Source organism: Pleurodeles waltl, chromosome 12, assembly GCF_031143425.1.
Source record: "Pleurodeles waltl isolate 20211129_DDA chromosome 12, aPleWal1.hap1.20221129, whole genome shotgun sequence".
Taxonomy (NCBI): Eukaryota; Metazoa; Chordata; class Amphibia; order Caudata; family Salamandridae; genus Pleurodeles; species Pleurodeles waltl.
In genome coordinates this window covers 133,179,527-133,206,560 of record NC_090451.1, presented here as the reverse complement: position 1 = coordinate 133,206,560, position 27,034 = coordinate 133,179,527, and positions in this window count along the sequence as shown.

Here is a 27,034-nt window from a genome sequence, read left to right as displayed (position 1 = left end):
CAAGGATTCCTTTGTGCACAGCCTAGCCTGGGTCCCCAGCACTCCTTCCTGCAGTGCTCAACCCGCTGAGTTGGACTCCGACGCCGTGGGACCCTCCTTTTGTGTCTCTGAGTTCACAGATCTTCTAAGTGCCTGCTCTGGTACTTCTGCGGGTGCTGCCTGCTTCTGTGGGGGCTCTCTGAGTTGCTCAGCGCCCCCCGTCTCCTCTTCCAAGGGGCAACATCCTGGTCCTTCCTGGTCCCCAGCAGCACCCAAACATCTCGACTGCAACCCTTATAGCTAGCAAGGCCTGTTTGTGGTATTTCTGCATGGAAATACTTCTGCATCAACCAGCACGCCGTGTGACATCTTCCATCCAAAGGAGAAGTTCCTAACCCTTTTCGCTGTTGCAGAATCTTTGGCTTCTTCCACCCAGAGGCAGCCCTTTTGCACCTTCATCCGGGGTTTCCTGGGCTCCTGCCCCCCTGGACACTATCGCGACTCTTGGACTTGGTCCCCTTGCCTTGGAGGCCCTCACATCCAGGAATCCGTATTCAGTGTTTTGCGGGTGCTTATGGTTCTTGCAGAATCCCCCTATCACGACTATTGTGTCTTTCTGGGGTAGTAGGGTAACTTTACTCCTACTTTTTAGGGTCTTGGGGTGGGGTATCTTGGACACCCTGATTGTTTTCCTACAGTCCCAGCTACCCTCTACAAGCTCCCATAGGTCTGGGGTCCATTTGTGATTCACATACCACTTTTGGAGTATATGGTTTGTGTTGCCCCTAGACCTATGTTTGCCTATTGCATCCTATTGTGAGTCTACATTGTTTGCACTACTTTTCTTACTGTTACTTACCTGTTTTGGGTTTGTGTACATATACCTTTTGAATATTACTTACCTCCTAAGTGAGGGTATTCTCTGAGATACTTCTGGCATATTGTCTCTAAAATTAATTTTTAGTAACTCTGAGTATTGTGTTTTCTTATGATATTGTGCTATATGATATAAGTGGTAGAGTAGGACCTTTGCATGTCTCCTAGTTCAGCCTAAGCTGCTTTGCCATAGCTACCTTCTATCAGCCTAAGCTGCTAGAAACACCTTTATTCTATTAATAAGGGATAACTGGACCTGGCACAGGGTGTAAGCACCACAATGTACCCACTATAAGCCAGGCCAGCCTCCAACAGAAGGGAGTTGTTTCTCCCTAACTTTCAGCATTCCCCTAGACTAACGAGCATGGCGTTTTAGGCCACTTCAGTTCACAGCAGCAAATACGTCCAGTAAGACGCTTCAGTTCACAGATGCAAACACGCTCAGTAAAGCGCTTCAGTTCACGTCGGCAAACGCGCTCAGTAAAGCGCTTCAGTCAACGGCGGCAAAAGCGCTCAGTAAAGCACTTCAGTTCACAGTGGCAAACGTGCTTAGTAAAGCGCTTCAGTCAACGGCAGCAAACACGCTCAGTAAGGAGCTTCCATTCACGGCAGCAAACGCGCTCAGTAAAGCGCTTCAGTCCACAGCAGCAAACGTGATCAGTAAAGCGCTTCAGTTCACAACAGCAAACGCGCTCAGTAAAACGCTTCAGTTCACCGCAGCAAAACACGCTCAGTAAAGCGCTTCAGTTCACAGAAGCTACGCGCTCCAGTAAAAGCAATTTTCATACATAGGAGAACCTTTATTGAAAAAGGGTTTCAAGGATTAAGAAATCACAGTTCATTGTTTTAAGATGCATGATATGTGAGATACACATTGAGGTGTTTTATATTATTTGAAAAGACCTCTTTAAGTGTTTTATGAGTCTTCTAAACAGAGATCTATGTTTAGAGTTTTATCACTGCATAGGTGGTTCTATGATTGATATTTCAGAGAGTGTCCATGGTCTAAAACTCTGGTCTTCTTGGGTCTCTGAGGTCTCAGTTCATTCTGGTGTTGTGATTTACAGAAGGGGCTATTGCCCAATCACAAAGAGTTTCAATCTGGTATTATGGAGATGCATGTACGCAAAGGCTCTAATGGTGAATTAGATTGTCATTAATGAGAATATGCATGCTTGTTCTAACCTCTTCCTTTTCAGATCTCTTTCCCAGCTGTTCCCTGCCCTAATTCCCTTCCCCCCGCCTGGCTTCATCATAACTCAGTGCTATTAAAGCTTTCTGAGTCGATGACGCCGGGAGGTGGGCCTTCTTGTTCAGCAGCATGCAGATCCTGAGGAAAAGACACTGTGACACTCCCACTATATTCTTCTATGCAGCAGCAAATCTTGTTCAGTCGTCCTTCACAGAGGCGGTTTGTGGCCCTGTGAAGCCTTCCTTGGCTATGGCATCCAGTCTCTATCTGCTAGAGATTTCAGACTTCCAAAAGAGAGAAGTCAGAATGTGGAAATCTTCACTGGGACATCGTCCAGCGGCTACCCAAAAAACACTCTTCCTCCTTTTAAGTATGAAGGTAAGGGCTGACTGGGAACAATCCACTTGTTGTATCGACGTCTGCTCCATTGCAGTTGGCCATATTTTTTTTATTTTGACCCGGTCTAAAACGAATAAATGTCCGCAGTTTATGCTTTGATCTAATAAGTAATAGAATTCATCTTTAAAAATTCATAATTCTGGGTTTATTGATTTGATGTCTGCTATTTAGGTGTCTAATTTAGTAAAATGTACTCTGTTTTTCTAAATTGGTGTGAGATTTTTCTTGTGTTGTCTCTTTACCTTATTATTGTTTGTGCTTGGTTGGTTGGAGCAAAATAATAAAGAACAAATCATTGGATATCTGAGGGATTTCCACTAAGGGTTGAAACATGGGCAGTAATTTATAGAAGTGATTTGGAATGCTTTCCTGCCTATGTTTCTTCTTCAGTGTATGCTTCGAATGTTATAAAATTAAGATGGGATTGTCAATATTCCTAATGAGGATGAATGCTTGTCAAAGCAAGGACCTTTAATGGTTTACTATAGGGGGTTGAACTATGAGGAATTCAAGCCAGTTTCTTTCTTTCAATGCTGTGCACATCATAACACTAAGTGAAACACGGGCAATAGAAGTTGCAGTGTAGATCTGTTGTGAAGGAGGTCTTAAAGTTCTACAGATGAGCCATCCACTTTTTCAGATGCCCCTCCTGTTCCAACTCTCTATGTATAAACAGAACTTTTACTAAGCAGACCTGTAAGATCATGTAGCCCGGTGGTGTTTAATATGTTGTCTGCTCTACCCTATCTTGTTGTCCAGCACCCAGATACCCTCAGGGGTGATAGTGCTGCGCTCTGCAAATACTGATTTTTTGATTGATTGTATCTTGATCACTCCTACCTATGGTGTTCCACCTATTTCTCTGAAAGACAACAGAGGTGTATGAAATGTCTCTATAGTGCTCCTGGAGAACCTCAACATCCAAGGACCCACTCCCTGAATCCATGAGCAGAATTGTCTATCAACCTGACAATCATTGTGCTAGACTGTGACTACCTGATTAGTGAATTCTGCCACTTGCAGTGCCTCATGCACAAGAATTGCCTGCCTCACCTCTCATGCGATCCTCCAGTTCCAATTCTCTTCTCTGTATTAACTTCTTCTGTGAGTGGTTCTGCTCTGCCCGCTTCTTTAGTGAAGAAGGCTTACCTATACCACATTTGGAGCCATAAGCATGAGACAACACTGATACTCCTGGTATTATTAGTATTTATTTGCAACCCTTTCCAGCGTGAGATTGATCCCAGGTGTTGAATGCAACATCAAGGGGATGAGTTCTGGTACTCCTGCAATCATTGTCTCCCACTTTTTTATCCATCATTGTTGGAAACAACCATCTTTTGCATGGCATTCCCCTAGATTTTTGCCTTCCCATGCTGAACCCATTTGTGAAGGCCCTATGGCTCCCTGCATTTTCCCAATGCCCACCACAGGTAAAGTATTTGTGTTCCCCTCTTCTAAACACAGGTAGGCTACCCGAGACCTGGTTGTGAATGACTACAAGGTAGGGTTTACCCATTATCATAGCCACATCTCTAGGTGGACACAGAGGGCTATGAACAGGGGAAGAAAGGTTCTGACATCTTGCTTTTATGAAGGGAGAAGCAATGTGGGGCCGGTTACAGCAAAACACACATGAAGTGCTGCAAAAGTGGATATGGTCATCTTTGACAGCTTTTTATCTATTAGAAAGTGGCCAGCAGTTTCCCCCACCCACAGGCTAGCACGGGGAATAAATGTGGCATGTCCCATTGCCCTCTTCAGAAGACTACTGGATGTGTGGAAGAGACAAGAAGGACTGTGTCTGCTGTCGTGACCTGTTAGGAGAGCCCTATGGACTGGACCTGCTCCCACACGGACCTGAGAGGACTGAGTAGTGGACTCCAAGGGTCAGTTAGCTGACATCCTTTTAAGTTACAGAGACACAAAAGATGCAAGAAGCACACTTTTATGAGAGTGCCCTGCTGACTAGTAACAACTGGACCTGCCCTGAACCCTGCTGGTGGCTTCTGTGGCGTGAGTATTAACCGCAAGTGCTATGCCTGGGGTCCTGGAAACCTTGGCTGATGTAGGTGCATTCTCCTCCTGCTTAACCCTAAAACCTGTGACTTTTTTTAAAAAAACATTTCAAGGATTTTTGCCTGAAGACCCAACAAAAGACTGGAACAACCCTGCCAAGTCAGTCGGATGAAGGTGCATTGATGTTGGGTCAAATATTCAGGTTGGTCCCACTCAATGCTTTTCCACAGAAGCAAATCCATTTCAGTTGTACATTGCAGGGAAGGTATCTGGCTTGTGGAGCCCTTTTCAGCTACACCTCGCAGCCTTGCTCTGCAGGAGGAATCCGAGCTCCAAAAAAGTGCAAAAATAGGATTTTCCACTTGGCAAAAGTATCAGAAACATCCTGCCTGTGAGGAACCTTCCTTAGGTGCGAATTTGTGAATTTGTCTCACTCACAGCTTTCATACTAAATCTAAACAGCTTCTCTAGGACTTTGTCCAATGGCTTTCAGGCCTTGTGGAACCAATATCAGCCACAACGTGTTCCCTTGCCATGCCATTGCTACCAGTGGTTCAGCACGGGTTCAAATTATTGAAATCTCAATAACCGAGTTTCTCACAGCTATACCTTTTTGTAGTAAACATGGGAGATACATGGGGGAGTGTCTGGAAAATGGTGAATACTTACTATGAAATGAGAGGACTTTAGTGAAAATGAATGCATGGTTGGGAGGAACATGACAATATAAATACACACACTCATGCCAAAGATGGAGCCCATTGTTATTGACATTTCTGAAGTTACTACATCCCTAAAGGTGTCAAAACAGATGTAAATGTGCTCTAGCCCAGCCTTAGAGTACTTTAAGCAAATCACATGGCTGTTCATGGGTACTGCAACAAAGTCCTACAAAAAATACAAAACAATCAAGGCAGTGAAATATAGTACCACCCTATAGGATATAATGATAAAGTATTTAAATTATTTTGACCTTTTAAAAATGCAAATATTGATGTTAACATTAGAAATATAGTAGGTATTATTTTATAATTTTAGAAGGGTACTATAAACTTAATGCCATGGTGCTGGACTATAAACTTAATGCCATGGTGCTGGAGATCACCACCTAAGTGTGCAAAATTTCTTTGTGAAAAATCCTATGACCCCCTAATCCCCGAATTTGAGAGGATGGAGACATGTAAAGCTACATCTAGTTGTAAATACATACACAGAAATGGTAAATAGCAAAAATATGAAGGAACACAGAGATGTATCAGTAAATTTACACATGAGTAAATATACATCTGCTTATTTATTTCTATGAATAGACCGCAATATATGGAATTGATCATATAACATAAAACAAAAAGCATCTGACATGATTATTCTTTGACAAACCCGATAGAATCTGGCATGACCGTTCTGCAACAAAGACTTACCTTCTATTTGGTCTGACTGAGTTAATTTACTATCTCCACACTTTCCCTGTGACAATAAGGCAATCAACATTGTCAAACTGGAGTGAACATATATAGGTGTTATGATCTATAGTATACTGGTGTATTGGTAAGGAATCCCAGTATATATGTATAGCTGACTCTAACTTCTTCTGAGTACAAGCTTAAATTGAGTCCTGTACATATTCCAATAGTAACACATTCATCAGTGGCGGCCGGCAGCTTTAGGAGGGAGGGGGGCGGGACAAACACACACACACACACACTCATTCTTTCACACATAGACACGCAAGCCCGCACGCACATCCATTAACAGCACTCATAACACTCAAACATGCACGCACGCACCAAACATTCAATTTAAAACATCACACACACACACACACACACTTACCTTCAGCCTCCAGGTCCCGGGAGGGCTGGGACTGCTGCCTTCCCTCATTGGCTGACCTTAGGTCAGCCAGTGAGGGAAGGCAGCAGTCCCAGTTCCGTCACAATGTGGGATGGGGTCAGTGAGACTGCTGACCCCACCTCACTCTGTGATGAAGTGTCACTGATTGACACTCGCCCTGGGCACTTCAGGGCTTAAACTGAAGAGCCCAGGGAGAGTGTCAATTGGTGACGCTTTCCTCGTTACCCAGGGGAGGGCCTTGAGGCACCTTTGCTGAACCAAGGAGGTCACGCCCATAGGAGCTGCGACCTCTGCAGCCCAGCAAAGTTCAGCTCAGGCAGCCAGGAATGTGCGCAAATCGCGCATGTCTGCTCCTGGCTGCCTGAGCTGAACATGGAGAGTGTCTGTCAGGCTGACCTTTGTTCAGCCTGACAGACACTCTTCATGAGGGGCAAAAGGTGGGGGTGGGTGGCCCCTCCGTCCAAAAGGACGGGCCGCCACTGACATTCATGCAGTGATAACATTATCTAAAAGAAAACTGTTGCATTTTTGTATTTAGAGAACCACTGCAATAAATGTGGAATCATGAGTTACATCCATGTTTATATGATTATATAAAAATTAGCCCTTTGCTTTTGTAAACACACATAAATCCATACCGTACTATTGTGCCCTCACAATGATACCATTGCATTAATGGATAATTAAGAATCCGCGGAAATAGGAGGAATGTGCATTATTCAAGTTACCACACATTTTGACCCTTTCCACAAGTCTCCCAGACACTCAAAAGCATTTCAGCAATTCTGATTTGGGCAGCAAGTTACTGACAGATTTGTTTCACAGGACTGTGCAGTAATACCACAGCCTCTCTATTTTGTGAGGACACGTTTCACCAGCTAAAATCTGAAAATATATCTCAGTTGTAAAAGGCCAACAAACAGAGATTACTTACCCACATCTTCGTGGAACCCCCAGACCTGACAACATATTTTACTGTGAAGGTTTAAGTAGGACCCTAGCCTTCATTTTGGTTTTTCATACACATGACCATTCAGGAGCCTTTCCTCAGGAAAAAATACATTTTTCATTTCTTTTGTGATCTTGATATGTCAAGCCCATATTTTTGCCAGATTAAGCTCAAGCACAAATGCCAAGTTTCCCTTTTACCGCTCTTTCCTTGAGAGTATGTGGAAGGCTATTTCTACTCTCTCTACTTAGAGAACAGGCTGTGGTTCCCTGTGTGCAATGCGACGACCCTGCAGAATTCTGGCCAATGCATTGATTTTGCTATCCATACACAACTATTCTGTGGTTGTATTTACAGCTTATAAAACCAGACCGTAAAATGTTTAAATACTTAGGTTGGTGTATTTAAATAGATCTGCCTCACTTTCATGGGCTATCTATAAATTTTATGTCAAGACCGGAGGCTCCTATTATGCGTTTCTTTTCTTACTTTATTTATTAGCAGCAGTCAAAATCTGCGAAAGGAAGGGAGCCAATGGGATTACATCACTTGACTGCGAACAGCCCTCTTTTCTTGCTGCTCGCAGTCAAGTTAAGTACCTTTACACCTTTTTTCCAATTTATATTTCCTGGTTTTACTGTTATTGTTGTGTATTCAGCTTGAATGTAATTTATAAATTGCTTTCCGTTGACCAGTAGCGTGTTCTACCTTTCTCCAAGTTGGCACGTTGCCGCATATTTCGTTTCAGCACCGCTCCTCGCGCTCACTGCTTCAACGTTCCTCTCGCTCTCCTCAGTTTGTGGTCGCCATTTTCACCGTGTCTGAGGAGCCGAGAGGAACGTCATCATTCTCTGCACAAGCTCTAAGTTCAATTTGCACGCCAACGTGTACATTTTCTGCCTCACCTCGATTATTGGAATTTCTCCGCATTCCTTAATTTTTTTCTGCATGCCGAGGCGTCCATAATTAAACTGCCTCAGTTTGACTGCTGGCCTGCCTTCTTCGTTCCTCCCAAGGCAGCGTCTGCTCGTCAACTCGAATTCCTCTTCTTTGTAACGCCCATAGGCGGGGCTTTAACTTTCAGCCTTCCCCTTTTCAATTTAACCCTAGTTCTGCTGTTTTTTTCCAAGTTAATCTGCAATATCATTTACCTGGTAAAATGGAGACTACTACTAGCCCTCCAATTGATCAACCTTTGCTTACATTTTTTACAAAACTTGGCAAAGATCCCCAGAAAGGAGTGGATAAGGCATGGTCATCTTGCCAGGATAAACTTTTAGACGGGGTCTGTCCCCTCTCACGTATCTTTGATTTGGCCGAGGGGGCCAGAATAGATTTCATTTTCATTGAGCCCGAAGAACTTTCTCTGTGGGTTCAGAGATCCGTTTGCCTCCTAGGAAATGCCAATTCTGCACTTACCCACGAAAGAAAGAAAGGCCTTCTATTGAAACTCGACCCAAAATTGGTCAATTTAGCAACAGTTCATCCGCACATTAAAACCGAAGGTTTACTTTTTGGAGACTCTTTCATCAAAGAACTGAACAAATATGTAGCCACCTTCTCTTCCTTGGACAAGGCACAGCAATCATTAAAGAAGATGTTCAATCAACGTGTTTTTGCCAGGGCTGGCAGAGGCAGGAACCGCTTTGCCGGCCGCAGTTACTCTAACCAAGGTTCCCGTGGATTTCTTCAATGCATCCTTCCAGGAATACAGACATCAATTTTATCCACAGAGAGGCAGAAATACCCGTCCCAGGGGCTACAGGAATTCCAGATTCTGTAACCAAGCAGGTAAGCCGACCTCTCTGATTTTTTCCGATAGGAGGTCGTCTTCGTTATTTCTTTCCAAAATGGTCATCAATTACTTCAGATCCTTGGATCCTGAACACAGTTCAAGGTTATATAATCAATCTTCATGCAACTCCTATTCAAACAGAGTTACCTACCCTTCCTCGTTTTTCCACAGAAATGTCGCACCTCATTTCTTTAGAAGTTCGCTCCCTCATGCAAAAACAAGCCATTTCCCTTACACATCCCCATCCTTCAGGTTTTACCAGCCCCATTTTCTTAGTTCAAAAGAAGAACAAGAAGATGAGGCCAGTAATCAATCTCAAACATTTCAATCAGTTTGTAGTCTATCAACACTTCAAAATGGAAACCATTCTCCATCTCAGAGTCGTCTCGATCTTCAAGATGCATATTTAGTTGTGCCAATTCATCCAGACTGCAGAAAATATCTCCAATTCCAGTGGCTAGACCAACTATTTCATTTTCCCTCTCTACCCTTCAGTCTGTCATCAGCTCCATGGTGTTTCACCAAGCTAATGAAACCAGTGGTAGCTTCCCTAAGAGCTCAAGGTGTGAGACTCATCATTTATTTAGACAACATTCTCATATTGAGCCAGTCTCCTCACACTCTCCTATCTCACTAAACTTCTTCTGTTTTAACTGACTTAGGCTTCATCATCAACAAAGACAAATCCTTTCTGACTCCGACCCAACTTATAGAATTCTTAGGTTTCCAAATAAATTCAGTTTCCGCCTCCCTCCTTCTCCCGGCTGCAAAAGTAAAGTCTATAAAATCAGAGATATTCCAGATCTTACGCAGCTCACTTATCTCCCTCAGATCTCTGGCTCGAATAGTAGGCCTTCTTTCCTCCTCCATTCAAGCAATATTTCCCGGTCCCTTACATTACCAGGCCCTTCAAAGACTAAAGATTCAACACTTGAGAAAAGGCCTATCCTACACAGACATTATCCCCTTAGATCTGGATTCACGTACAGAGCTTCAATGGTGGATAGACCATTTATATGCCTGGAACAGAAGAAGTATCTTTGCATCAGCCCCAGATCTAGTGTGAGAATGAGATGCAGGCCGTACAGGCTGGGGAGCCCGATGTGGTCCAGTCTCAAGTGGAGGTACATGGTATTCAGAGGAGTCCAAATTACATATCAATTGTTTAGAGATGCTTGCCGGCTCCTTTGGAATCAGAAGCCTCGCAAACAACAAGGTTCACTGTGCTGTCCTTCTCAGGATGGACAATATTTTGGCGGTCCGCTATATAAATCACCTCGGGGTACAAAGTCCAAACCCTTGGCAGAACTGGCCAAGAACTTTAGGAATTTTGCATTTCAAACCACATTTCGGTTCATGCAGAGCATCTTCCGGGTACTCTCAATTCAGTAGCGGACTGGCATTCACGCCATCTCCGAGCGATTGGAAGCTTCATTCGTCAGTTTTAAAAAAAAATAAGAACAAATGGGGACCATTCGTAATTGACTTGATTGCATCGCGCCTCAACACCCAACTTTCTCGATTTTACAGTTGGCGGCCAGATCCGTTGGGTTTGGCATCCAATGCCTTTTTACAGTATTGGTCTTCCACCCTGAATTACGCCTTTCCCCCTTTTCTCATGATCAACAGGGTGCTTGCACAACTCAGACGACAACAAGCCACACTGGTTCTCATAGCCCCTTTCTGGCAATCCCAGATCTGGTTCCCAACCCTTTTGGAACTATCAGTGGATTTTCCTTGCATTCTTCCTTCTTTTCTGAATCTCTTGCTAGATCCACTGCTCCGCCCCCCCTCCCTCATTTTGAGCAATATCCTAACCTTATCGGCATGGAAAATCTCAGGAAATCCCAGTCTCTCCCTTTCATTTCATCGGAAGCTTCACAATATATCACACAATCCTGGGCCCAGGGACCAAGAAGGCTTACAAATCAGCCTGGTCTTTATGGCACAGCTGGTGTTTGGGAAAACACATTCATTCCTTTTCAGCAAATGTGATTTTTGTTGTCAATTTCCTTGCTGCTGAAGCTAGCATAGGCGTAGCTTTTCGCCCTATTAACCTACATAGATCAGCTATATCATCCAACCATACCTACGTAAATGGAAAAACCTGTGGGAGAACATCCTCTTGTTTGCCGCCTTTTAAAGGGAGTAAAGTTTTCTAATCCTCCAATGCCTAAATACAGGCTATTATGGGATGTCAATTTAGACTTAAAATTCCTCTTGTCATGGCCTGATAATACAATGCTTTCTTTAAAAATGTTATCCGCTAATTTGACAATGTTGTTATGTCTTATTTCTATCAAACGTCTTTCTGACGTCAAAGCTTTAGACATTTCTAATTGGAAGTTTACTTCTTCTGGAGTATTATTTACAGTGGTTCGTCGAACCAAGACCAATTTAACTTCAGTTTTCTATCCTTATTTTCCAGCTCATCCCAAGTTATGTGTTGGACAATGCTTAAAAATTTATGAACAAAAGACTGCAGATTTGAGTACACCCCCTGTATCCTAAGTTCTTATTTCCTTCAGAAAACCCTATAATCCTGTTTCCGCCACCACCTTAGCTCGTTGGGTCAAATGGATTATGTCCTTGGCGGGTATTGACACATCCATGTTCGGGGCTCATTCTTCTAGAGGAGCTATGGCTTCCAAAGCGTTTTGGGCAGGTTCTCGACTTGAGGATATTCTCAAATCTGCAAATTGGTCTAATGATAATGTATTCAAAGTGTTTTATTGTAAACCTGTTGATAACGTTTCACTGAATGTAATCAATATGCTTTAAACTCGCATAATAGGAGCCTCCGATCCTGACATAAAATGCAGATTTTCCCAGTCCATGACGGAAAGTCTTTAATTTTTTTAAAGACGCAGAGGCGAGTATTATCCCACCTCTTGTTTAATCTCTTTTTCTCTCCCTCCCCCCCCCCTTTTTAGCACCATCATCCTCCAGTCAAAACTCCTCCTAATCCATCATCTTTCACCTGGATTTCCAGACTCCAAGGTCTATCGGCCGTCTCAACAGTTGGATGTCCTTTGCACCCTGTTCTCTCGGATCATCCTCATCTCAACGGATTTTTTGACTTTTTCTCTGACTTATTTTCCTTCCTTTTAGCTCTTTTTATTCTGCTTTCCATTTTTCCTCTATTTAGTTCTGTTTGACTTGTTCCGCAAGAAAAGAGGGCTGTTCGCAGTCAAGTGATGTCATAATGCTTTGTGTACATTCTTAACGGTTCTTATGTTATGACTACGTTTTTAATCCCATTGGCTCCCTTTCTTTCGCCTTCTGGGATTTGTAGTACGTTTCTTGACTGCTGCTATTAAATAAATTAAGAAAAGAAACGCATAATACTCGCCTCCATGTCTTTAATAAAATTAAGACTTTCCGTCATGGACTAAGAAAATCTTCATTGTAGTATGCTATGTGGAGGTTGGAAAAAAAGTAATTTCAGGATACTGATTTGGTTTCATGATGGTGTCCAGGAATGGGTCTTTTACCAGGAGTGGGTGAGTTTGATGTTGATAGGTGAGTAGAATTGCATTTTCTTTTCTGAAGAACTTTATGAAGCATAATTAAGGTTAGCAAGGGCAGCTGCCTAGAAAAAAAAACAATTGCCACTTTTTCCTTGCAGAAAATATACACTGATCGATTAGTTCATTTTGTTGTTCTCTTATGTATTGTTCTTTCCTTATCTGTAGGTATTTTTATGTTGCATCTTTTTAAAGTAATCAAATACCAAAAAGTGGATAAATTAAACACGTAATATAAAATAAAATAAAAAATAATCGAAATGTAAAACCTGTATGTCTTTACGAGTTCCTTTTGTGATTTTGTTTTTCTAAAATGCTTTTTTCCAGTTTCAGGTTGGTCGCTAAAGTGGAGTTTATTGCCAAATGTCCACATAAGGTACTTCTCTGGGGGAAAAAAAACACATGTGGATCCAACCATCCGACTTCAAGCCAAAAATGTAAGCATCAGAACTACTCCAACATATACACATTGATTTACCACCCCATAAAAGCAAGAAAAGAAAACAAAAATATAAGACGTAAACCTAAAACGTGCAACATGCACTGAATAAAAAGTGAAAATCATAGACATCAGCTAATAAAGAGCTGAACATTTCATGCAGACTTTTTTTTTTGCTTTATTTTGTACAGTACTTTAAAGGAGATTTATATACCACTTTCTTTTTTCTTGCTGCTACATATAATTGCATTACAAAACATTGTTCGCTAGCATTGTATTGTGATTTACTGTAAACGTATTTGTTATTTTGTGTTTAAACTGACATTTTGATTTCTTTGTTTGTGTCAATTCTGCTTTAAGGATTTATGTGGAATTGTAACCTTGTTTTGTTTTGGGTAAATTTCACTGGGAAACTTGCTTTCAATTGTGTTTGACATTGTTAGTTTGTTTAAGTGTTCTCTGTCTGGTTTGTATATTTGAGGTCAAACTCACCTGCTCTCGGGGCTCTCATGTGAATAATTATATTGTAGCAGTGCAAGAGTGCTGAGGACCTTTGCCTACATGTATTTCATGACCAGATACATTGTATTAATTTTTGCAAAGCAGACGCCGTCCTGGGAAATGATCAGGCAAGCAGCGTGCCAGGTTATATATAAATAAATTCACTTTTTTGTGCTTGTTTTAATATAATAATATACGTTGTTAAAAGACACTAATGTGAAGGTCAATTTCCTGTTCTTTTATTAAAATGGTTGACCACAGTGTTAATAATGAAGAGGGTGAGGTTTTTAAGAAAAGCTTCTGTGAATTGTTGGACAATTGAGTTTGCAATTCCCTGTAAAAAGCGGGCTCTTCATTAATTAAGAGCGTGACTAGTGATATAGGACTTTCGGTGCTGAATGAATGCTTTTACTAACTCTTTGTTAATTCCTGGGCGCATTCCGGAGCAAGGAGAATTATGTTGCAATAGTAGCAAAAGAATGATGAACCAAAAGTGTGTTTCCTCTCATGGGCATGAGGGAGATTGATTTGACGGTGGTTCAATATCACAGGAAAATATTGGCTCAATGTCATTGTGGCAAAATCCTGGGTAGTATGGGAGGCCCAACTAAGAGGCCCTATAATGATTTAAGTGCACTGGATTTCGATGAATATCATGACAATAACAATTATTACAATGAGATTGATGATGATAGCAATATCCTGAAAAAGATGGAAACTGGGGATAAGCCTCATATTGTTACTTTGGGCTTCCATATTTGAGCCTGGGCTCATTCAGCATTCAAATTTGGACATTTAGGCCCTCATTCCGACCCTGGTGGTCCAAGACCGCCAGGGCCGCGGGCAACGGAAGCACCACCAACAGGCTGGCGGTGCTTCATTGCCCATTCTGACCGCGGCGGTAAAGCCGCGGTCAGAAAAGGGGATCCGGCGGTTTCCCGCCGGATTTCCCCTGGCTGGGCTGAACCTCCATGGAGATTCCGACCCCCTTCCCGCCAGCCTGTTTCTGGCGGTTTTTACCGCCAGGAATAGGATGGCGGGAACGGGTGTCGTGGGGCCCCTGGGGGCCCCTGCACTGCCCCAGCATGATTTGATGCCCCAGCATGATTTTCACTGTCTGCATAGCAGACAGTGAAAATCGCGACGGGTGCCTCTGCACCCGTCACACCCCTGCAACACCGCCAGCTCCATTCGGAGCCGGCTTCTGTGTTGTAGGGCCTTTCCCGCTGGGCCGGCGGGCGCTCCCTTGGCGGGCGCCCGCCGGCCCAGCGGGAAAGTCAGAATGGCCCCCGTGGTCTTTTGACCGCGGGGCAGCCATTTGGCGGTTCCCACGCCGCACGCCCGGGTCAGAATGACCCCCTTAGTGATGAATACATAAGGTCCACGATAAAAAGTTCAGTGGTCAGGAGTGTGACATGTAAAATTAGGGCAGTGTGCCCATGGTAAAAAATATCTGAAAAACGGCCATATCTCCGGGATTGTGTGCTAAAATTATCATATTTTCAAGCAAAGACGGCAAGGATCCTAGAATGAATGTGGAGAGTATATGATCTTCAATCTAACATAAATTATTGGATATTCTGGGTCCCGTTTCCCCTATTTAGTGTGCTGTTGAAGAAGCAAAGAATTCAGAGGGTCAATTGGGCCTGGAAAGACTTTCTGTTTCGGCCCAAAGGGAAACTGCTTTCTTGGGAATGCAAATGTGGAACCTTATTTTGAGAGACGAAAAGGATTGTTGCGTATTGATCTCAAACTTGGGGAGCTGGCAGGATTGGATACAAGGGGAAATTCTCAAGGGGCTCTGTTTGGGGACCAATTTATTAAAGAAATTGTGTGGTACATTTAGGCCCTCATTACAACCTTGGCAGTAAATACCACCTACTGCCGTGTTGGAGGTATACCGCTATGGGTATTTCGGGTATTATGGCCCACACAGAGAAATCCGCCACTATACAGACACCCACACAAATTCGCCACACCAAAGGTCAGTGATAAAATGGAGGTACCAAAACCCACACCGTTACGCCAACAGGAATACACCCACAGCATCAGGACCCACTAATCACCGCGGCGGTCTTTCAACCACGGTAAACCTTTGGCGGTACATACCGAAACTTTCAAAATACACACACACTTACAAAACTACACCACATTGGACAATTCAAACTACACACACCTGACACACATACACCTACCACACCCACACACTCAGACCACTATAAAACACACACCCACATTATCCACAACCGTTTCAACGAAAAAAAAGATTGTGAACAGAGAGAGAGACAAGCCAGGAGCACCCACTCAATCTGAGCCACAGAACACCATCACCCATACACCATCCACGCACCTTACAGCACACACCACAACACATCACCCCACACATCCTCACACATACCACTCACACAACATCCATGGCACCCCAAAGACACCCCAGGTTTTCAGAAGAGGCTAAAGGTCATTGTGGAGGAAATCATCCGGGTAGAGCCACAGCTATTGGGATCACAGGTGCAGCAGACATCCATTGCAAGGAAGATGGAGCTATGGCAGAGAATAGTGGACAGGGTCAACACCAAGAGTCAGCACCCAAGAACAAGGGATGACATCAGGAAGAGGTGGAGCGACCTATGAGGGAAGGTGCGTTCCGTGGTTGCAAGACACCAGGTAGCCATACAGAGGACTGGCGGTAGACCCCCATCTCCTCCCCCACATCTAACAACATGAGAGGAGCAAGTCTTGGCAATAATGCATCCTGACGACCTCGCAGGAGTAGCAGGAGGACTGGACTCTGGTAAGTCAAATCTTTACTACTATATCCCCCACCCTACCTGCATGTCATCACAAACTCCTACGCCTACCCTCACCCCCATCACTCCACCAACTCACAAATACCCCACTATCACAACCCACCCATCCCAATACCAAACCCTGCATGCAACACCTATGCATGGACACCCATCACAAACCTGCATGGACACCCATCACTAAAGCATGTCCATTAGAGACAATCACCTAGCCCACAAAATCACCATGCACACAGGCAAAGCTGACAGGGCAATCACAACCATACAGGGACACACACCCATGCACAAGATGTCACATGCAGATACAATAACACTGCATTTTCATCCCCACAGGACCCCCACTCAACGTCACCGGAGAGGAGGTGCCACCAACATCCAGTCCCCCCACAGAAGAGACCCACATTGATTACAGCAGCTCTGCATGCCTGGATCACGATGACCAACCTGGCCCATCAGGGACCTCTGGACAGTCAGTTACCCTGCCACAGTCCCATACCACCACAGAGCCTCCCCCCTCAGGAAACACCAGCACAGCACCCACCCAGTGAGCCAATACCACTGTCCCCAGGACACGTCAATCAGCAGTGTGTCCACCACTACAGGGGCCCCAAACAACCCCACAAACACAGGACAATCAGGGACCTGGGGTCAGTGGCAGTGGGCACACGTTCAGGGGACAGAGGCACAGGACAATAGGGAAGCTGGGAGGACTGCTGTGTAACAGGGGGAGGACAGGCCCAGGGAAACCACTCTCCACAACGCACTTGCAGGGATCCTGGGAGCACACCACCATTCCCAGGAGACCATGGGCCAGATACTGGCTAAGTTGCAGGAGACCAGCGGCTGCAGGAGGGACAGTACCTGGGTATCAGGGAGGACCTCAAAGACATCCACACCATCCTGGTCACCATTACAAGGGTGCTGGCTGACATGGCCAACACCATGAGGGAGGCAGTGGCACAACAACCATCCCCTGACACTAGTCACACCGAAGAACAGCCCTCCACCTCTGCCGGCGCTAGTGCACAGGAGGCCCCGCCACAGGACCAACAGGCCACCAGCACCCCACCCCCTGCAGAAGGAGAACCACCCCGCAAACGGTCCCTGCGATCCAGGCAGAAGCCAGAGAACATTGCCAAGACCCCCGCCAGGAGATAAGACTCTCCTGATTGTCATCCTTCTGTCACACTCTGTCACCCTGTCCACCCTGAACTGCCATTGCTCTCCTTCCTATGCCCCATTGGACAATGTACCTGGGATACCAAGAGACTGAACTCTACGCTGGACTTTCCTCCACCATCACCCCAGCCCATTGCACATCCCCCTCTACTTATTAGCACTTAAATAAACACCCTTGGAACAAATACAAATTTGGAGTTTGTCAATTGATTGAAATTTGTATTAGTAGAACATTCTGAAAACATTGCAAATCTTATGTACAGTAATATATACATTGGTATGACCTGTAGTGGGCAGCAGTAAACATACCAGGACCCAGAGTTGGGTACAGAGATCTGAAAATAGAGATGACAAAGGGTACAGTAAGAGGCCATAGACAAAGGGAAATCATGTACAATGTCCAACAGAAAACTGAAAAGAAAAGTGAAGTTACACTGTCTTACCTGTGTGTCACTGGAAGTACTGCTGTATGATATTACTTCTGTTATCCACATCTTCTTCCTCTGCCTCCTCTTCCTCACTGTCCACAGACTCGACTGCTGCCACAAGATCATCTCCAGGCTCATCCTCCTGCAGAAAAGGCACCTGGCGTCTCAAGGCCAGGTTGTGCAACATGCAATATGCAACGATGATCTGGCACACCTTCTTGGGTGAGTAGTACAGGGATCCACCTGTCAGATGGAGGCACCGGAACCTGGCCTTCAGGAGGCCGAATGTTCTCTCAATAATCCTCCTTGTTCGCCCATGTGCCACATTGTAATGTTCCTCTGCCCTTGTCCCGGGATTCCTCGCTGGGGTCAGTAGCCATTAGAGGTTGGGGTAACCAGAGTCACCTGCAAATATCAAGGGACAACTGTTAGACACACACTAACCCTTAGGGACAACCCCATACCCAGACACCAACATATACTGGGTGGGGACCTTGGGCTCACCTATTAGCCACACCCAGGGCTTCTGGAGTTGAGCCATCACCATATGGGATGCTGCTATTCCTCAAGATAAAGGCATCATGCACAGACCCAGGATACTTGGCATTCACATGGGAGATGTACTGGTCAGCCAAATACACCATCTGCACATTCATAGAGTGATAGCTTTTTCTATTCCTGAATACCTGTTCATTTCACTGGGGGACACACAAATGTTACATATGTACCATCAATGGCACCAGTGATGTTGGTGATATGTCCCAGGGCATAAAAGTCAGCTTTCACTGTGGCCAAATCCTCCACCAGGGGGGAATACAATGTAGCTGCACATGTGTCTCAGCAGGGCAGACAACACTCTGGTCAACACGTTGGAGAACATTGGTTGAGACATCCCTAATGCCATGGCCACTGTTGTTTGGAAGGAACCACTTGTCAGGAAACGGAGCACTGACAGGACCTGCACTAGAGGGGGGATACCTGTGGGCTGGCGGATAGCTGACATCAGGTCTGGCTCCAATTGGGCACACAGTTCTTGGATTGTGGCCCGATCAAGTCTGTATGTTAGGATAATGTGTCTGTCCTCCATTGTCGCAAGGTCCACCAGGGGTCTGTACACTGGAGGATGTCTCCATCTCATATTTATCCTCAGCGGTTGAAGCCTAGGGAGGTAAACGGTGAGCAGAGGGTCATATTCACACATCAATTGCAATAATGATGCATCTCTTCATTTACAGAACCAGTACGTGACTCCGAGAGTCAGTTGATGTGCCAATGTCTGCTGTGATGCAGTTAGGTGCCATCACCTGTGCCCCCCTGAAATGGTGGCTGCCTGACCTGTGAGGAGGGACAAGTGGAAATTAGGTAATTCCGCTGACTCAGTGCACCATTGTGGTAGGCGGTCGCTGACCGCCGCACAACTTCGCATTGGTTATCATTGGGCCCTATGGGTTCCAGGAGCCAATGGCGATGCACGCCTGCGGTGACGGTATGCACCGCTGCGGACGTGACAGCCATTTTCTATCTGTTTACTCACTTGCTACCTGACCTTCAACAGGAGAGGACTACACTGCAAATGCTGCTGTGACCTGTGTCTGGAAGCGACAACGGCTCATGTGTCTGGGGAAAGGGCCCCTGCCTTCACTGCGAAGGAGTTGGAGAGACTGGTGGATGGGCTCCTACCCAGTACACTTTACTCTATGGTCCTCCAGACAAACAGGTGAGTACACTGTGTGCATGAAGCGTGGGCCTTGAATGTATGGAGTGCTATGTGTGTAAGCCACATGTAGAGGGTGTTGAAGTGTCCTGGGCAGAGTGCTGCATGTATGGTGGTCAATGTATGTCCCTTAGTGGATGGGAGGGATATAGTGGGCCATGAGTGTGACGGTCCGGACGGTATTACTAATGCCTTTTCTGCTGTCTTTTTCCTGAAGGTCAGCGCCCTTCAGAAAAAGGGTATTTGGCGTGTCATCGCCAAGGAGGTGCGGACCCTGGGGGCTTTGACAGGTGGAGCACTCACTGCTGCAAACGATGGGGGACCTGCGCTGCTGGGCAAGGAAGACAGCGAAGGCCCAGCTGGGGCTGGCCTCCCAACGAGGAAGGGGTGCCCGTCGTACCCTGACCCCCCTGATATTCCGCATCCTGGCAGTGGCCTATCCGGAGTTGTATGGGCGCTTGAGGGCATCACAGCAGCCACAAGGGGGTGAGTAAAAATTCAGATTCATGAGTGCATTAAGGTTTTACCTGGGTGGGGGATGTGCCTCTAGGTCAGGGCGAACATGGCAGAGTAGGTCCCTTGTTGGGCAGGCTCTCAAGCACTCCAAACCCAATGGTGTTAGTGGGCATCTACTACTGGGCAGGCTCCTGTGGGTTTCAGGTGTGCAGCTGATGTCGTTTTGCCATGTCCCCCATGGGCTGGTGACTAGCATTGTAACTGGTAGTGCATGGCCTAGTGCATAGGGCAGCTCCCTGTGTGTTCTGTACACCAACGGTAGTGTTGTTGCTGGCATTGACCAAGTGTATCCTCTGTCTCTCCCCCCCTTTTTCTTTTGTCACCCTTTCCTTGTGTGCATTAGCATCATCTGGCAGAGGAGCAGAGCCACCTGCGACGGAGGGAGCTGCATCCCACATGGGCCTGGAGACTGAATCCACCGACAGTGAGGGCACCAGTGGAATGGAGGGCGCAGGGAGCACCATGACGGAGACAGGAGGGGATACTACAAACAGCGATTCCTCCTCCGATGGAAGCTCCCTGGCAGTGGTGGACACCTCTGTGCCCACCCCAACAACAGGTAAAGCCGCCACCACCCACTAGCACCGCCCTCCCAGCAGCCCCTGGGCATGTTTCCTGTGCCTGCTCACCCAGGAGGGTGGGCATCTCCTTGGTCCCAGGCACCTCTGGCCCTGCCCCAGTCAGCCCTGCTGCCCTCAGTGAGGTGGCTATTCAACTCCTGAGATCCCTCACTGTTGGGCAATCAACCATTCTGAATGCCATCCAGGGTGTTGAGAGGCATCTGCAACAAACAAATGCATACCTTGAGGGCATTCACTCTGGCGTGGTGGCCCAACAGAGAGCATTTCAGGCTCTGGTGTCTTTCTAGCCTTGTTACCCCCACTTATGGCCTGTTTGTGAGTATATGTCAGGGTGTTTTTACTGTCTCACTGGGATCCTGCTAGCCAGGGCCCCAGTGCTCATAGTGAAAACACTATTTGTCAGTGTGTTTTATATGTCTCACTGGGACCCTGCTAGCCAGGGCCCCAGTGCTCATAGTTTGTGGCCTAAATGTGTTCTCTGTGTGGTGTTTAACTGTGTCACTGAGGCTAACCAGAACCTCAGTGCTTATGCTCTCTCTTTCTTTAAAATTGTCACTGCAGGCTAGTGACCATTTTTACCAATTATGATTGGCACACTGGAACACCCTTATAATTCCCTAGTATATGGTTCCTAGGAACCCAGGATACTGGGGTTCCAGGAGATCCCTATGGGCTGCAGCATTTCTTTTGCCACCCATAGGGAGCTCAGACAATTCTTACATAGGACTGCTACTGCATTCTACCCTGCACTTAAGTAACTTATAAGTCACCTATATGTCTAACCCTCACTTAGTGAAGGTTAGGTGCAAAGTTACTAAGTGTGAGGACACCCTGGCACTAGCCAAGGTGCCCCCACATAGTTCAGGGCAATTTCCCCGGACTTTGTGAGTGCGGGGACACCATTACACTTGTGCACTACATATAGGTCAATACTTATATGTAGCTTCACAATGGTAACTCAGAATATGGCCATGTAACATGTCTAAGGTCATGGAATTGTCCCCCCATGCCACATTTGGTATTGAAGTGCCAATCCCATGCATCCCATGGGCTCCAGCATGGACCCCGGATACTGCCAAACTAGCTCTCTGCTGTCTGCCTTCACCCTGCACTGGAAGCCAAGAAGAAATCTCCTGTGGGTTGACGGAATCTTCCCCCTTCTAACGCAGGCACCAAACTTCTGCATCGCCCGTCCTGTGGATCCCCTCTCTTCTTGACGAGCGTGGTCCCTGGAAAACAGGAGCTGGATCCAAGTGACCCCAACAGTCCATGGGTCCTTCTGTCCAAATTTAGTGGAGGTAAGTCCTTGCCTCCCCACGCCAGACAGTAATCCTGTGTACTGCGTGATCTGCAGCTGCTAGGGCTTCGGTGCACTTTTGCAAGGAATCCTTCATGCACAGTATAGCCCAGGTCCCAGCACTCCGTCCTGCATTGCTCAACTTGCTGAGTTGACCACCGGCTTCGTGGGACCCTCCTTTGTAGTGTTGAGATGACTGCTGTGCTCAGATTTCTTGAACACCTGTTTAAGTGCTTCTGCGGGTGCTACCTGCTTCTGCATTGGCTCTCTGTGTTTCTGAGCACCCCCTCTGTCTCCTCCTCCAAGGGGCGACCTCCTGGACCTTCCTGGGCCGGGCAGCACCCATTTTCTTCAACTGCAAGCTTTGCAGCTAGCAAGGATTGTTTGTGGTTTTTCTGCGTGGAAACAACTCTGCATCCTCCAGCATGCCGTGGGACATCTTCTCTGCAAAGAATACGTTCCTGGCATCTTCTGTTGTTGCAGAATCTTAAGCTTCTTCCACCCACAGGCATCCCTTTTGCACCTTCATCTGGAGTTTAGTGGGCTCCTGCCCCCCCCGGACACTTTCGTGACTCTTGGACTTGGTCCCCTTCCTATACAGGTCCTCAGGTCCAGGAATCTGTCTTCAGTGCTTTGCAGTCAGTTGTTGTCTTTGCAGAATCTCCTATCATGTTTCTAGTGTGTTTCTGGGGAAGTAGGGTCGCTTTACTCCTACCTTTCAGGATCTTGGGGTGGGGTATCTTGGGCACCCTTAGTGTTTTCTGACACTCCCATTGACCCTCTACACTGTACACTAGGCCTGGGGTCCCTAAGTGGTTCACATTCCACTTTTTTAGTATATGGGTTTACTAAGGTTTTATATAGGTTTGTGTTGCCCCTAGGCCTATTGCATCCTATTGTATTCTACAGTGTTTGCACTACTTTTCTAACTGTTTACTTACCTGATTTTGGTTTGTGTGTATATTTTGTGTATTTTACTTATCTCCTAAGGGAGTATATCCTCTGAGATAGTTCTCACATATTGTCACTAAAATAAAGTACCTTTATTTTTAGTAACTCTGAGTATTGTGATTCTTATGATATAGTGCTATATGATATAAGTGGTATAGAAGGAGCTTTGCGTGTCTCCTAGTTCAGCCTAAGCTGCTCTGCTATAGCTATCTCTATCAGCCTAAGCTGCTAGAACACTAGTAATCTACTAATAACTGGGGATAACTGGACCTGGCACAAGGTGTAAGTGCCATCAGGTGCCCACTATAAGCCAGGCCAGCTTCCTACATCCCTGTCTCTAGCCTCCCCCCTCCAACTTCCTCCACCCAGTCCCCATCCCCTCAACCCCAGCCTATCCCAAGCACATCTTCAGACCAGCATTCACCCAAAATCAACACACAAGTGGCTCAGGCAAACAGAAGCACCACACTTCATCTCACAGGCACTCACACAAGCACCATACCCATGCAGACACACCAACATCCACTGCCTCCGCTGTGTCCCCCTCCTCCTCGTCCTCCACCTCCCTCCCAGTTGTGTCTCCACTCACACATGCACACTACATCCTCATCCACTACCTCCACCACCAGCACGCCCATCACTACTCACCCCTCACTGGCAGTCACCACCCCCAAATCCATGCACACATCCCCTGTGTCCTCTCCCACTGTGTCTGTGACCCCTCCTCCCAAAGTACACAAACGCAAGCATACACCCAGCCAACAGCCATCCATCTCCCAACAGACTCCAGCTCATGCACCTGCACCCAAACACAGCAGACTGACACCTCCTACAAACACTCCTTCTTCATCCACTCCCAAACCTTCACCCTCTTCCCACCCCAATGTCCCTAAGAAGCTTTTCCTTTGCCAACATTGACCCTATCCCTCCCCCCCTGTCCTTCCCCTCGGGCCAAGGTGGCCAAAACCCAGCCAAGCACCTCAGCCACCAAGTACACTTCCGCTGTGGTTCCTGCAGCTGTCAGAGGCTCAAAGGGGGCACCCGTCAGGCCAGCCAGTGCGCCACCAACCCTTGCCAAGGCAAAGAACATTCCACCACCTGGCAAGGTGAAGAAGGGGACAGCATCCAGTAAGGGGAAGGAGCCACAACAAGCCAGCAAGGCCACCTCAAAGACTCCAGCTGCCACACCCAAGGTGACACCACCTTCTGCCAAGGGCAGGAAGGGGCACAAAACATCAGCAAAGGCACTTCAGCCGTCCGAGCCTGCAGGTGAAGGCCTAGTGGCTACCAGCACAACCGCCAGCCCCACCACCTGCACCACGGCCAGCACCGCCACCTGCACTGCCACAAGCACTGCCACAAACACTGCCACATGCACTGCCACCTGCAGCACCTCAAGCCCCACGACTGTCAGCAGCAGCAGCCCCAGTGGGCAGCCATCCGAGGCTGCAGGAGAAGGGCTGGAACCTCCCCCCACCACTGGCAGCACCAGCACCTCCACCATGGCCAGCACCGCCACCTGCACCGCCACAAACACTGCCACCTGCACCACTAAAAGTGGCACCACTGCCAGCAGCCCCAGTGGGCAGCTGTCTGAGGCTGCAGGAGAGGAGCTGGAGCCTCCCTCCACCACTGGCAGCACCCCCATCAGCACCGGCACTACCAACACTGTGCAGCCGCAGCTGCCGGCAGATGGACTGTAGCCCTGCCTCCAGGGATTATCGTGCACCCTGACCACTGCAAATCTTTTGGGTCTGGCACCCATGTGAGGGACTGTGATCTGGCACCCCCCACGTGCTACATCACTGGGCACAAAGCCCCCTCCAAAAGCAGTAGAGAAAGGCATCCACTCACCCTATCCTTGGTAGGATGAAGCACACTGGGCACAAAACCCCCTCCAGAACCAGTGGAGAAAGGCATCCACTCACCCTATCCTTCCCAGGATGAAGCACACTGGGCACAAAGCCCCCTCCAGAACCAGTGCAGTATCGTTATCAGCGATGGTGGCGATGCCCTCTGGTCGGAATCCCTCTGATTATCAGTCTAAAGTGCGATGTATATATAAATATCTACCAGGACCCCTGACGCAGGTGTGTTCCCAAACAATAGATAACAGACATTCTTGGGACGGCAATTATTATAAACAATCCCTCAAAAGTATAGAGAAGGAAAATCCCTAAGTGTGAACACCTACTGTCTGTTTGTCTTTATTGCTTGATCTTGACGCCTTAGCGCAGTGGCACTGATAATGCAAAGCATAACAAGTGGCCTAACTATAAACAAGGCAGCTATCTTAGATTAATTAAATAATTAAATGGGCTAAGACAGAGCAAGCTAAGTAGGTTAAAAGTCACTAGGTGACAGTGGCACGAATCTACAAGCCATAGGTTAAGCTAACTCCTGTTATCCCATTAAAACAAACTAGGATTCACTACACCCTCCCCATTGCCGTAACAGGTATGACGATGGTACAGTAACCCAAACGCTAAAATTGCTCTGAACTGAAAAGCTAAAAGCATAAAAACAAGCAAATAAATTCTTTAAAATGTGTTAAAAAAGGAATAAAAACAGTTCAGCTAAAATACATACAGAGATGTTAATGTCAACCACGACAAGCACAGCGTGCCAAAGCAAGTTAATTTAAATGCATAATTTTAATCGGGAATGGCAAGCCAATTCATCAAATTATTTGCTGTACGCATGATCTCGAAGAGTGTCATCGAAGTCACCAACCAAGGACTTCAAAAATGAGTCAACATCATCTGATGTTAAATCGAGTGCTGGGTGGACAAACGGATCCACAGAGCAGTAGTGAGCAGTACTTTCTGGTGTAAAGACATCCATTGCAGTGCCGTCGTCCATGGTAGATCTCAAAACAGAAAGCTCATCGGTGGCCTCGCGGAGCAACCTCAGTCTCAAGAGGCATGACCGTGTATGAACACTGATCGGGGACATCAGCAGTTAGTGGTCCACAGGAGATGTCAGTGCAGCAGCAAACTAGACCATAGGCAGATGTTCAAAAAGGCACCATATGCAGGGGAAAACTGGTTGTACGCACCAGAGAAGGGGCCGAAATGACAACGACCAGTCATGCTCCAGTTCCACCAGCAAGGGTACACCAAAGATCTGAACCATGTGATCACGGCACAGCTGAGTTGGTGGGAGCGGCTCCATTACTCTGCGTAGCTGGAAAGAAACAACCACTGTGAATCAGAAGAAATAGCAGTAGTAGTCCGCCAATCAAAGACAAAATAATTGGAAAGCCACCAAACACACTTGAAAAGAGCGAGTGGATGGCCAACGGGATGACTCCGAAGACAGTCTGGAAGATGGACACAAAACCAGACCCGACAGCTTTAAAGAAATGGACAATCCCAGTAGTGCTCGAAGCATTGAATATTCTGGATACCAGTTTTCCAAAGTGCTTGGAGAAGTAGGTATTTAATAGGCATTGTATCTCAGCTGATGATCTCGCAATCTGGAGAGCATACGTCTTCTTTGCGGATGTTAAGGCGACCTGTTTTTGAAACAATAGCGCCTTTAACCTGCTCAGCTTGTCATGGTTCACATTAATAGTATCTATGTGGGGCCACATGTCAGATACTTTTATCTCTTGTGTGGGGGGGAATAAAACATGTCCACAACACGTAACAACCTTCGAGACAGAGATTGCGTAGGTAATTCCTGGTCACATGCCGCAATAACTTTGATCATTTAGTGCGACATAACTCCCATTGGAAGGTACATGATACCAGGCGAATCACAGGGACGGGAGTATCCTTTAGCAAACAGACCAAGTTCCCAACCCCCGCATTGCAAAGACCGTGAAGGGACACCTGCTTGCATATCATCGAATGGCTAACAGCAGTCTCACATTCGCTTCCGCTAAGAAAGACCTCTTTTTCGCCGTTCAGACATTTATAATCAAAGGGCAACTCCCAATCTTCCTTAATATAGCTATCTCCTAGTTGCTCGTACCTTCCCACTGCAAGATGTTTTAGGCAGCTTGAGAAATGAAAGGTCGAAATGGGTAAATT